General features: G+C 52.3%; 1 long non-coding RNA gene across 1 annotated transcript; it reads right to left on the bottom strand.

Annotated features, from left to right (window-relative positions):
* Positions 1-11,701: 11,701 nt before the first annotated feature.
* LOC144375513 (uncharacterized) lies at positions 11,702-12,726 on the bottom strand. The gene is made up of 2 exons (XR_013435542.1): positions 12,238-12,726; positions 11,702-12,000 (listed from the first exon to the last, which is right to left on the bottom strand). It is a non-coding gene; the product is annotated as an uncharacterized LOC144375513 (long non-coding RNA).
* Between the last annotated feature and the right edge of the window lie 216 nt (positions 12,727-12,942).

Genomic DNA, 12,942 nt, shown 5'->3' on the forward strand with positions numbered 1-12,942 from the left:
GCTAGTCGTGGTGCGTCTTCTGAGGTGGGACTCGCTGGTGCCCGGACACAAATCATCGTTCTTAGCCAGAGCGTCCCACTGGGCGGGACTGAAAGGGCACGGAACTGCCTAAGAAAGCCATGTGCAGAAAAGGCCCAGCACAGGAGGGGAACCCACTCAGCCCTGAGGCTGAGGGGCAGCTCCGACCCTGGACCTGGAGAGGGCAGGATTCTGCCACCCTGCCTGGTCCCGAGTGGAGTCATAAGGACATAGATGCACTCACTATTTAAAACATCCACTTTTCTTTCAGAATTGTTTTATTCAGTGTTTCATTGCTTAGAACCAAATGCCTGTCAAGAACAACTTAGAGATGGAAACCCTTGGGCTCCTGGCTTTGCAGGTCCATCCCTGGGTGGTCACCTGCATAGCTCTGGGCCCCGGTGAGGTAGAGCATCATGGGGGAAGGTGTGGTGGAGGATGCCTGCCCAGCTCACGACAGCCAGGGAGCAGAGAGCACTTGAGTGCAAGGCACCAGGAACAATGTCATCCCCAAGGCCATACCCCTATGCCCCGCCTCCTACAGCCATGCCCCGCCTCCTACAGCCATGCCCCGCCTCCTACAGCCATGCCCCGCCTCCTCCAACCATGCCCCGCCTCCTCCAACCATGCCCCGCCTCCTCCAGCCATGCCCCGCCTCCTCCAGCCATGCCCCGCCTCCTCCAGCCATGCCCCGCCTCCTCCAGCCATGCCCCGCCTCCTACAGCCATGCTCCGCCTCCTACAGCCATGCCCCGCCTCCTCCAGCCATGCCCCGCCTCCTACAGCCGTGCCCCGCCTCCTACAGCCGTGCCCCGCCTCCTACAGCCGTGCCCCGCCTCCTACAGCCGTGCCCCGCCTCCTACAGCCGTGCCCCGCCTCCTACAGCCGTGCCCCGCCTCCTACAGCCGTGCCCCGCCTCCTACAGCCGTGCCCCGCCTCCTACAGCCATGCCCCGCCATCTCCGCCCACTTATCCATTGCCACTGTGAATCCCCCAAATAGATCAACCCACTGGGTAGGTCAAGGGTCTCATCACCAGCTGTCTCTTCCTGCATCTTCTCACACACGAGCTTTCGGGAGATGCCTCACATCCCAGGGATCAACCTGGGAATAAAGCCCGAGATGACCGTGGCTCCAAGACAGAGGCCAATGCCCTTCTCCCAGCAGTAAAGTGAAGTGCTGGTAGATGAAAATGGGCTGGGGACAGGCAGCAGAGGGGCGGGGACGGAAGGGAACTCGCTGCCTCCCTGATCTGCAAGCGGACAGCCCAGGTGCTTTCGACGTTGGTGGAGGAAACAGGAACATCCTCTAAGTGTGCAAATGGTGCTGAGCAGAACAGCACAGCCCAAGTCTGCTGTCTGGAGAAGGAGAGGCTGTGTGAGGTGACAGTGCACGGGAGCCCGCGGTCCACAGACCCTTCTGAGGCCGAGCACTGTGATCACAGAGCTGTGTCCGCCAGGACAGAGGAGGTCCTGCTGCGCAACACACAACCTGCAGTGTCCCCGTGACACAGTGGAACGCAATGACACTCATCTGCAGGTTGGGGACCCTGGGCCTGGGTGGTCCTGGCTCTGAGGGCCATGGAATCAGCTCAGCCTGAATTCAGGATGTGTGCTGCAGAGGAAATCGGCCCACCCTCACCCTAGACGCATTTTACAGAGTAGGTCCTGGTCCCGTCCACGCCCCAGTCCCTCCCTTGCTGGTGCACTCCATGTTTGGTCAGCACCTCTGGGTGCAGGATGCACTCCTTGGGCAGCCAGAAGACATGGGGGGTATGCTTCCTGCTCTGACAGTGCCCCCACTGCCTGCCATGGCAGGTCCCGGGCTGTCCGTCCTGACCTAGAGGGCGATTCAGTTTGGTGTGAGACTCTTCTCTGTTTTCCCAGGACGGCTCTGGTGCTGGGAGTGGCTAGGGCAAGAAGACTCAGGGTCCCGGCTTTGCTGGGCGGGAGCCTCCTCACCTCTCTCGCTTTCCTGAGGAGCTCGGTGTGGGTGAGGTGGGTGGGCCACAGCCCCAGGCTCGGCCCCGGGCACCGCATCCCCCGCGTGTGCATGCTGCCAGGAGTTGATCACGCTCGTTGGAGAACAGACCTGCGTGGCTCTGCCCCGGCCTCCCGGGCTGACTCTGGTTTTGGGGGGATGGTCTGGCACGGTGCACCCTGAGGGCTGTGGTCTTTTCTGGACTGTCTGGGCTCAGGGTCAGGGCTGGCCAGCAGCTCTGGCAAGGATTTTCTGCAGGCCACCCTGGGCCAGGCCCTTCCTCGGGGCTCAGGGGTAGGATGGTGGGGTGGGGCCATCAACTGTCCCCTATTAGGATGTCCCTCAGTTCCTCTCCTTTCCTTGAAATGTTAAATATTTTAGAAAGTGACACTATGGTGGCCTGGTCTCTGGGGGCAGTGGCCTGCCCCTCAGTTAGACACAGCGGCGTCTCTGAGTCTGCTCCTCAGCAGGCATGGGAAGCCCTCTGCAGGCCCCGTCCCGACCCTTCCCGCTCCCCAGGGCAGCGCAGGTGCCCCTCTGTCCCCGGCACCCCACAGGGCCTCCCTTGGTCCCTGGGGTGGGCTTGGGCTCATGGCCTGGAGGATCACCTCTCACTGTCCCTCTCTGGTCCTCGGCACAGGCCTTGACCGTCTCCCAGAGCTCCAGCTCTGTCCTGGCTGTCCAGCCTCGGAGGGGCAGGTGGACCCAGGGCGCCCCAACAGGGAGGAGGACCCAGGGCGCCCCAGCCTCCGTTGCAGGGAGCGGGATGCTGACTCCAGGCTGAGCACCCAGGTCTGCCCAGCCATCCTTGGGGTGGCATTGTGGGAGTTGCACCACTGACAGGGTTTGGAACCCCAACTTCCCTGGTGTGGTGTGTTTCCTGGGCGGGAGAGGCTGCCCACTGCCACCTCTGCTTGCTGTAGGAGCCCGTGTGCTCCCCTGCTCTGCCTTCCCCTCCCCAGAGCCACGTGCACCCCAGGCCGGGCACCCCTGTCACTGGGTCTTCAGGATTTCTAGAAGGCCAGCCCAGGTTTCACGTTGCTGACTTGTAGCCCCGGGTGGGAATGGAGCCTGCTTCGGCCCAGATCCGTTCCGGGGCCCACGGGAGCGGGAGGTTTTGGAGAGCCAGGCCGGAGGCACTCTGCTCTCACCCAGGACTTACATATGTTTTATTTACAGCTTCACATTTCCTTAGTTCAGAGGATAATGTTATTTTTGTCCTGAAAAACTCAGCTCTCCTATTAATAACAAATGCAGACCCGTGGCCATATCCTGCCTCAGTGCCGCGCACAGGTCGATGGCAGGATGTGGCTTGGGCTGTGTGTGTGTTTTCCCCCCTGGTAACACGTTCTGTTTAGGGTGCTGACTGCTGTCCAGTGAGGATCTGTCCGCAGTGTCTGAAAAACACCTCGTGTCTTCTCTCCTCTTGTTTCCTCCAGACAAACACGACTCACAGGGATTTTAGTCCCATTTTCATAGGTGAAATCTGGACGTTGAAAAGATGTCGAGGTCATGGGCCCCCACAGTGTCACTGCAGAGATGAGAAGGACCGAGGCCCAGAGAGCGCCAGGTGCTCAGCTCCTCTGTCAGAGCCGAGTGCAGGCCCCTCTTTCCGTCACTCTTCCTGGGGACGCAGGCGTGCTGGGGTTTGCTGCTGTCCTCCTGTGGGACGTGTCTGCGGCCCTCTCCATCGGCCAGCCTGCCGCGGCGCTGGCTGGTCCTGGAGAGGGTCCGTCTGCGTGGATTTCCAGTGCCTGGTCGCTACAGGCCGACAGCAGCCCAGTTGTCTGGCGAGGGCTCAGCTGCCCTGTCTGTTCCTAGTATTGGCGCCTTCTGTGTGCACAGGGTGGAACCCGTCCCCTCCACTGTGGAACCGAGGAGGGAACATACCACCACACTTGAAGAATCTAATCAGACCCTTTAGAAAATAGCAGCTCCCCCAACGATGTCCCCCGAACCTGCCTTTGTTCAACTCCAATAGGAAACGGCGCTGGAGCAGTCTGAGAGTCAGCATCAGCCCCGGCTGCTCCCGAGCAGAGCAGTATTGATCTTGCTCGGCTCCTATTGATTTGATGCATCTCTGTGGTGGAATCCTGTTTTCTTCCCTCTCACAGCCTTTCTTCTTTTGTCTGCCACGAAGCAGCCAAGGCCTTTCAGCCTCTGAGCTGGTCAACATAACTTTGTTTCTGCTGGCATTGTGTTTGAGAAATGATTAAGCTGAGCAGGGCAGGACGCTGGCGGATGGCATTGTGTGGAGTGCCTGACGTCACTCGAGAGCACCCCGAGAGCTCCCTCCTCTCCAGCTGCAGGGGAGCATGCACGGGGGCCCGAGGCCTGGAACCCCACTCTCTTCCTCCCTAGATCATAGACGTTCGTGGCAGTGGCTTATTGTGTCAGAGGTGGGCAGAAGGAAAGGAGCAACACAAAGCCATGTCCAGAGGTGAGGGCTGACTTGGATTTGATGGGGAGGAGGCTGTGGTCTTGAAAGGCAGTCCCAAGAGGACACAGAGATGTGCTCGGCTCTGAGGCAGGCCCTTGGTTCCTAGGAGGACTTAGGAGCTGTGCTGGCACCTCAGCCACAGATGGCGGCAAGCAGGCAGCGGATGGTGGCAGACCTGGGGGACAGCTGCTGGTGGCTCAGAGGCCGCATCTTCTGATGGCAACAACCATCCACAAGTTCCGGCCCTGACCCTGAGTCTTTGCTTTCTGTCCGTGTAGGCAGAGAAAATGCAGATGAGACACTGAAACACCCATGTGCTGGGGTAGAAGGTGAGGGGATTTGCGCTTTTTTCCAGAATTTGAGATAACTGCTTTAAGGTTTTTAAGCAGAGCCTCTTGAAAAGGAAGAAATAGGGAAGGAGGGGGGAGTATGGGGGTGGCCTGCTGGCACCAGAGGGGCTTTAGCGAGTGCCATCAAGGACTGGCTTGGGCACCAATAATCCCAATGAGCCAGTCGGTTGCCCCAGGCTGGCAGGGCCATCCTGCAGCTGGCGTGCAGACAGTGCCCCTCTGACCATCTCTGTCTTGGTTTGTAGGTCCCTCTGTCTCCATCCATTGGGGCGGGGTCTGGCTTAAATGCTGCATTCACCTTGGCCAGTAGTTCTAGCCTGGACCCTAAGCTCCTTGGAAACTAAGAATGACTCAACAAAGCAAGTCACATTAATGAGGGAACCCAAGTGGCACTTGCTATTTTACTTGCATCAACGGGAACCTCATAGCAGCTCCATGGCCGTGGTTAGAGCAGCATTCAGAAAACCTAGTGTTAGATCAATCCATTACCAAACGGGAAAAGTGAAAATAGATATGCTAGGTGCACGACAAGTTTAAAAGGGACAGCAACAAGCACAATCACAAAGCCACGGAAGCAGGGAAAATAAAATGGTATGTGCAGAAATGAATGTGTAGAAAACCATCATGAATCCATAAATTGGTTTGAAAAAAAAATGAAGACATCCTAACAGTCAAGGAGAAAACACAAATGCATACTTAGAAATGGAAAAGGAGATGAGCATAGGTATGAAGTTCTGACAGTATAAATATGAATATGACTCTAATAGGTTTTCAGGAATTTGATTAGTCTTGGGGAAATAAAGATAGTCAAAAATATATTGTATACATGTATTGCAATTATGCACTGTGCTCCACAAATATGAACAATTACTATATGTCAATTAAAATTTAATCAATAAGCTGTTTAAAGCATAGACAGATGTCATTGGAATACATTTAAACATTGTCAAAGAATAATCTCCAAAATAAGGGGACACAGACATTTTAGGGGCAAGTTCTTTTAAACTCTCAGGAAACAGATAATGTTCATATTATATGAACATCCAAACACAAAGTGAAAATTCTCCCACATTCATTCATTTTACAGTTCATATAATTCTTTAATGAATCTTGACCAAAATAGTATGAAAAATTACAGGCCCATCTCACTTATGCATATGGGGGTGTTAAATTATAAATAGAATACTACCTAATCAAAATCCATCAGAATATGAAATGAGTATTACACATTGATTTTGTGAAGGATTTATGTCAGAAATAAGATGCTGGCTTAATATAGGATACTGTTCACATAATTTATCACATTAGTAGACATAAGTACAGGAAAAAATGTTCATTTTGATAAATTTCTGAGAGAATCCATTCATGATAAAATGTTTTAGGTTAGGAATAAAGGATTCTCCCTTGACTTGGTAAATATTCTTTCTTAAACTGAAATCTAACATAAGATACAAAGCTCGAACAGTCAGAAGATCCTTATTAAACTCAAGAATGAGATACAAGAGTCCATTTCCCCACTTAACACTGATGTGCAAAGTTTGAGACAATGTAATAAGACAAGAAAAGTATCAAAAAGAATATATAGCAAAAAGGTAACATAAAAATTATTGTGATTTGTAGATGTTTTGGCTGTCCATCTGAAAACATTCAAGAGAATAAATTGAAAATTTTACTGGAAGCATTTATAAAGCTTTGTACCAAATAGGCTTGTCATAGCATAAAAATATTAACCAACAGGTGTTATATACATTGACAATCACTATCTTGAAAACATAAAGGGAAAAAGATCATATTCATTATAGATTATAAAATATCTTGGAATAAATCTAAGGAATGTGCAGAACTGGTATAACAACCAAAAGTTTTCCACTTACCTAAATAGAAAGTTGTGCCAAATTCCCAAATGGAAAGAGTGAATATTATAAGGCTAAAATTTTTCCACAATTAATTTAAAAACAGTGTATTTTCAACCAAAATCATGTCCAGATATTTTCTGGAATTCAACCAAAAGATTCTAAATTTGAGAAATAACAAATGGTAGAAAGAGAGAAAATTTTCAAAAAAGAAAATTTATAGATGCTGCATTCACTCTACCAGATTAAAGTTATAAAGAAATATTGAATCATGCAGAAGAATATAATAGAAAAGGAAGCTGTAAAACAGATCCCATACTTTATAATAATTCAGTATTTGATAGAAGGTACATTTAAAATCAGCAGAGAAATAATGGGTTATTCAGTGAATAGAGTTGGGACACTAGATTACTATTTGGAAAGGAAGATTTAAGAGTTCCACTCCCCGTGGAACACCAAAATCAACTCCATTTTGATTAAATATTTCCATATGAAAAAAATTTTAAAAAACCAGAGTGTGAAAACAGAGTGATACTCTCCTGACCTTGGGATGGAGAGGACATTGTGAAATGGCAAAGAGGACCTATCAGGCAAAATCGATGCACTTGCCTCTATTAAAATCAAATACTTGCAAATTAAAGTAGTATTTTAAGTTAAAATGAAAATTAAATGGACTGAAAAAATTTGCATATAATAGATAAAAAGTTAAAATCCTTGAATATAAAAATTCTCCTGAAAATCAGTAAGAAAATGTTGAACATCCAAGAAGAAAAATGAGCAGTGTCAGTAGACATTTACCAGCAGTAAGACCAACAAAAATAAGTAGAACGTTCACCCCCCACCCCAGAATCAAATGATTCACAGTAAAATTAAAGATACTTCTCAATGATCAAATTAGCAGAGATAAGACAATTGGGATAATGTCCAGCCTGGCTGGCAAATGTGGAGTGATATTCCCTTGTACAGAGCTGTGAGTAAACTGGGGCAGTTTCTGGAAGTAAAGATTAAAGATTCTTAATGCTGAAGACATTGGACCAGCAATAAACTTGTCCTAGGAATTTATCTTAAAGAAACAATAAAAAGCTACACACAAGGACTTTTACTTCAATGTTGTAAACAATACCAAGACATCGGCGATAGCACAGCTACATAGGAGACTGCCCAGTGCTATGGTTTGGATGTGGGGTGTCCCCCCAAAGCCCATGTGTGAGACAACTCAGGAAGGTTCAGAGGAGAAATGATCTGGTGGTGAGAGTCTTAACCCAATCAGTGAATTAATGTCTTGATGGGATTGACTGAAGGAGGGTGGGGTGTGGCTGGAGGAGGTGGGCATTGGAGGCGTGGCTTTGGGGTATATATTTGTAACTGGCAGGTGGAGTCTCTCTCTGCTTCTGGATCATCCTGGGAACCACTTCCCTCTGCCACACTCTTCCACCATGACACACTACCACACCTCGAGCCCCAAGGGATGGAGCCAGCTGTCTATGGACTGAGACCTCTGAAACTCTGAGCCTCCAAACAAAGTTTTCCTCCTTCGCAATTGTTCTGTTCAGATCTTTAGTCACAGCAGTGAAAAAGCCGACTAAAACATCCAGTGAAGTGCACCCTACCCATGCAGTGGACTCCATGGCCACAATTCTAAAGAATATCTGATGGTTGGAAAATTTGCGTAATGTGATGATAAGGGACAAATTTTTTTTTGTAAGAAATTTTATAAATCCAATGTTGTAAAATAAATGTTTTACATACAATAAGTACACAGAATAGTCATTGTTGAGCCCTGGGTGGTGGAGTCTGGTGGTTAGGAGGCCCCGTCCTGCATCTCCCAGGTTCTGCACAATGAGCTTGTGTTGCTTTCTGAAGCGGGGGTGGGGGGTGGGGGGAAGGAGTGTTGAAAGGCTGAAAGAAGGACTCTGCGGACCAACAGGGAGAAAGTGAATTGTGTAATAGGACGTTGGTCCCTTGAAATGAGTGTCCCTTAGGTCTATGTAATGGACGCCCTGGCAGGAGAAGCCATTTTGGTGTTGTTCTCAATGCCATGGTTGTGAGTTCTTGGAGGGGGGGACCCGCCCTGGGACTTGGCACCTGTGGCCCTGGATGGAGGCAGATGGTGTGGGCAGAGGTTGAATACTTGATAGACAGGGCTCTTCTGCACGGGAGTGGAGGCTCCCTTCCTGACATGACCTGTCCCTAGGTCTGGGCTCCAGGGAGCCCGTTCCTCCAGAGAGTAAAGGCTTCTTTGGGGAACATTTCCACAATCTCTGTGTTGGTCAGGCAGTGCCCTTGTGTGGCATTTAGCACTGAAATGGTGCAGGAGAGACCTGCAGGGTCTTGGAGTGGGAGTCGCCTGGGGATCATTTTTCTGGTGCAGGTGTTTGCTCTGCAAACCCTGGGCTCCCCCACACTCCAAGGAGACGGATCAGCGCTGTGCTGCCCTGCTCAGCATCCTGGAGTCCTGCATCAGCCTGAATGCCTGGGGCGGGGGTCCCCCTCGGCAGTGTTCCTCTTCATCCTAAACACCTGGCCAGGGGCTCCCACCTCCTGGCTGCAGCTCCACTTGCTGGAGTCTTGCGCCTCTCCTCTCTCCCTCCTGTAGCGTGTATTTGAAGACCGCCTGTCAGTTTGAAAGGACGTCTTTTGCAGCACAAGGATTAATGATAATTTAGCAAATTTCTTGAGAGACACACATTGGAATTATCTTATTTAGAAAAAGTTTCTGAATGGTTTCTGAATGGTAGATGAGAGCACAGAGATTTAGAGAGACTGACTGGCTGTCTAAAGTCATAGTAATGAATGACAGATTTGGGAATGGACTACAAGGCCACAGCTCTGACCACTGCCTCGGTGGGTCACTTAGTGTGAGCAGCTGCATTTCTTCCTGGCGTTCTCTCTGGGGCCTATTCTAGCCTGCTGAGGTTTGGCTTTCAAGGGGTTCAGGTCTGCACCTCGTATCTGGTGTTCTCTTGTTTTGTTTTAGCAGCTCTAGGACTTGAACCCAGAGGTACTTCACCACTGAGCTAGGTCCTCAGGCCTTTTTCTATTTTTTACTTTGAGGCAGGTCTCACTGAGTGCTGTGTCTGCCCTGGGACCTGCCATCCTACGTCTCTCAAGGTGAGGATCTTGGGTTTAGATAAATCCCATCTTAAAAGGACTTGCTGTAGAAAGCTGATCTGGTGCTCTGAGTACCAGCCACGCCACGTCTTAGCTTGTATCAGCCTTCACGTATGTGTGGGCTTCCCTCTCCCCCGTGGTAGGATTTTGGGGAGTGAGGCTCCAGGGATGCAGGCCAGCGGCTGCAGAGCCTCTGCTCTGTGAACTGGGGGCAATTCAAGGCTCACTCCCATCCCAGGCCCTCTCTTCTCCTGCAGGGAGGAGCTGAATCTCCAGATAACCTGAGGGTCTGCTCTGTAAACAACCCCCCACGTGGCCGGGTTGGGTAGGTCCGCATCACTGTGACCTAAATACCTGACTTGGAAAAGTGTGTTTGGGGCTCACGGTTCCAAAGGTCTGGTCCACAGAGAGTGGCCCCCTGGCTTTGGACCCAAGGTGAGCAGGACATCAAGGCAGAAGGGCGTGGCTGAGGAAAGCTGCTCAGGTCATGGTATCCAGGAAGCAGAGAGAATGAGGGAAAGGGTCCAGGGACAGATAGAGTCACCTCCTCCAGCCATGCCCCACCTGCCTACAGTTACCACCTGGTAATCCATTCAAATCATTAATCCATCAAATGGATTCATCCAGACCATTCAAACGAGTGTGGACTGATTAGGTTACAGCCCTCCCCTTCCAGCATCTCACCTCTGACATCCCACGATAACACGGGAGCTTTGGGGACTCCTCACTCCAAACCATGACAATGGGCTTCATTAAATGACATTTCTCAGCCTCCCGTGATAGTAGGATGGAGAAAGGGTGTGAGTTTTGTGCTATGGCGATCTGGACTGGGTGCTCCCTCCTGGACTGACGGTCCCCCGAGGACTCTCAAGGGCTTCCCTTTGGTCACCCTGAGGATTTCCGTGGCTCCATCAATTTGCTTACCATTCTGTTGGCACTTTCTGTCCTCTGCAGGCTCACCACAGACACCAGATGGATCTGAGGGATAGTCCCCGACCACTCAGGGAGAGCTTGAGTTACGCCTGATTCCTGTGTGTGCTCCCGCTCACGCCTCCTGCAGTGGTGGCCTGCGGCAGCATTGCTAGGCACCGAGGTGGGCTCCACAGGACTGGCCCGCCACTCCACAGCGATGCCGCGTGCCCACTGGGATAATTTCTTCAGTGACCTGGACGTCATGATTGCAATTTAAGCACTCAGGGAAATGATGGTGTCCCTTAGCCTCCCTCTGCCTTGCTGGCCCTTGGAAGCTCCGTTAGTCACTTTCAGAGCAGAGCAGTTCCAAGCCCCACGATCTGTGATTTCCAGAACTTTTTCCCTTCTCCACCCGCCCCACTTCCACTTCTCATGCTCCCAGCCAAGAGCATAGAACCAGTGGTGTCGTGCAGAGCACAGGTGACGTCGGCCAGGCCTGAAGCAGGCCAGCTGCGCAGGGGAGGCAGGGGAGGTTTCGCTGGATGTCCCCTCCAGCTCCAAAGGTGTATCTGTCCTTCATCCAGTGGGGACAGGGATGGGCGCCAGATGGGAGACGTCCCTGTCGTATGCTGCCTGATGTGCTCTCAGGGGACTGCAGGAGAGCGGGTCTCCAGGGGACCCTCAGCCTCAGTGGAGCTTGGGCACCCTGAACCCGAGCCACAGCTCTTCCTGCAGGTGCAGCCCCCGCCGAGGTCCCGCCACGCCCACTGGACGGTGGCACCCCTCGGCTCGCACTCCCCATGTTTCCTCAATGCCAGAGCCAGGAGGACTGATGAGGAGAAACCCTTCTGCTGTTGGACACGCCCCGACTCAGGACGCTGCTCACAGTGCTGCAGCTCGTCCACAGCCACAGGCAGCCCCAGCTCTCCTTCCACCCTGCTCCCATCTGTACCCGGGATTTCCCACACCGGCTTTGGAAGAAGACATCTCCCTTCACTTCTGAGAAAGAGTTACGGGAATTACAAATTCATGTGAAATCAGGTCCAAGAACATTTTAAGAATCAGCTGGGTCATTACCCGTTCCCCCCGGAGTCCTGGAGGAAGGGAGAGTCCCACTTCTGTGTCGGCGAGAGGGGCCGTGGGGCTGGATCTGAAGGCTCAGTGGCCACGGTCCTCCCAACACCGCAGCTGCTGTCCTCTGAGTGGTCGCCCTTTCTGGTTTGGTTTAAGGGATGAGAACCTGGGGCTGTTGACAAGCTGGCACTGTGACTGCTTTGCTCCAGGTGATGGGACGAGAGGACAGAGCCGGGAGCTCAGCCGGGCTTCAGCAGGGGTCTCCTGGAGAAGAGGGGGGAAGGGTCCAGGCTCCGGCTCCCCAGGGTCCCGTGGCCTTCTGCAGTGTGAGGGGTGCACAGGCAGGCCACGGACCTCACCAGGCCTAGTGTCCTCTTCTGAGGGCAGAGTGTGGCTCCTGTGTTTACCACTGTCCAGCCACACAGCCTGGGACAAGCGTATTAACCTTCAAAGACTTCCTTTTTCTGAGCAAAATGAAGGTTCTCAGCAGGGACGGCTCACCTGGTGTCGGGAAGATAAGTAGCAGGAGACGTACAGAGGGTGCAGCCTCCCTCTCAGCCCGCAGCGCCTGGTCAGCTCCCCCTCAGTCCTTCTCAGTCAGGAGTCCAAGGCCAGGCCTCTGGAGCCCCAGAGACAGCCAGTGAGACAGAAAGCTTCCTGCCCGCCAAGCCTCCGGGGGGGCCAGAGGCCTAATGGGACAGCACAGTGACCTGGGGGTGCTGTCACTGGGCACTGTCCTGTGGGCAGGGTGGCCCCCGGCTGGGGCCATCTAGGCAGAGTCCAGGTAGGCCTGCGTGGGGGACTGGCTGTTCCCAGGTGAATCAGAATCTGCACGAGAAGGAGGGAGAGGCTCCAGACCTGGCTGTCCTGGACACTGTGCCAGTGTGGGAGGAGCTTCCTCGGGGCTCTGGGGGAGTGGGTGGCCTCCCCTTCGCCTGCAGAGGCCCAGGTCCCACGCACCAGGCTGGGTTCTTCTGTTTCCCATGAACACTTTCCACTGGGAAACACACACAGAGAAACGGGTAAACATTCACACACAGGCAATGACGAATTGCAACAATAGAGAGGACGGGAGCCTGCAGACCCCGGACGCCCTGCCTGCCGGAGGGGACCCTGGTGTTGACATCCACTGTGCTTCCCACGTGTTGGCACATGGTGTTCTCATGTGTTCCCTTTCTTGCCTGGAACACTCTGGTCATCTAAATA

Source organism: Ictidomys tridecemlineatus, chromosome 2, assembly GCF_052094955.1.
Source record: "Ictidomys tridecemlineatus isolate mIctTri1 chromosome 2, mIctTri1.hap1, whole genome shotgun sequence".
NCBI lineage: Eukaryota > Metazoa > Chordata > Mammalia > Rodentia > Sciuridae > Ictidomys > Ictidomys tridecemlineatus.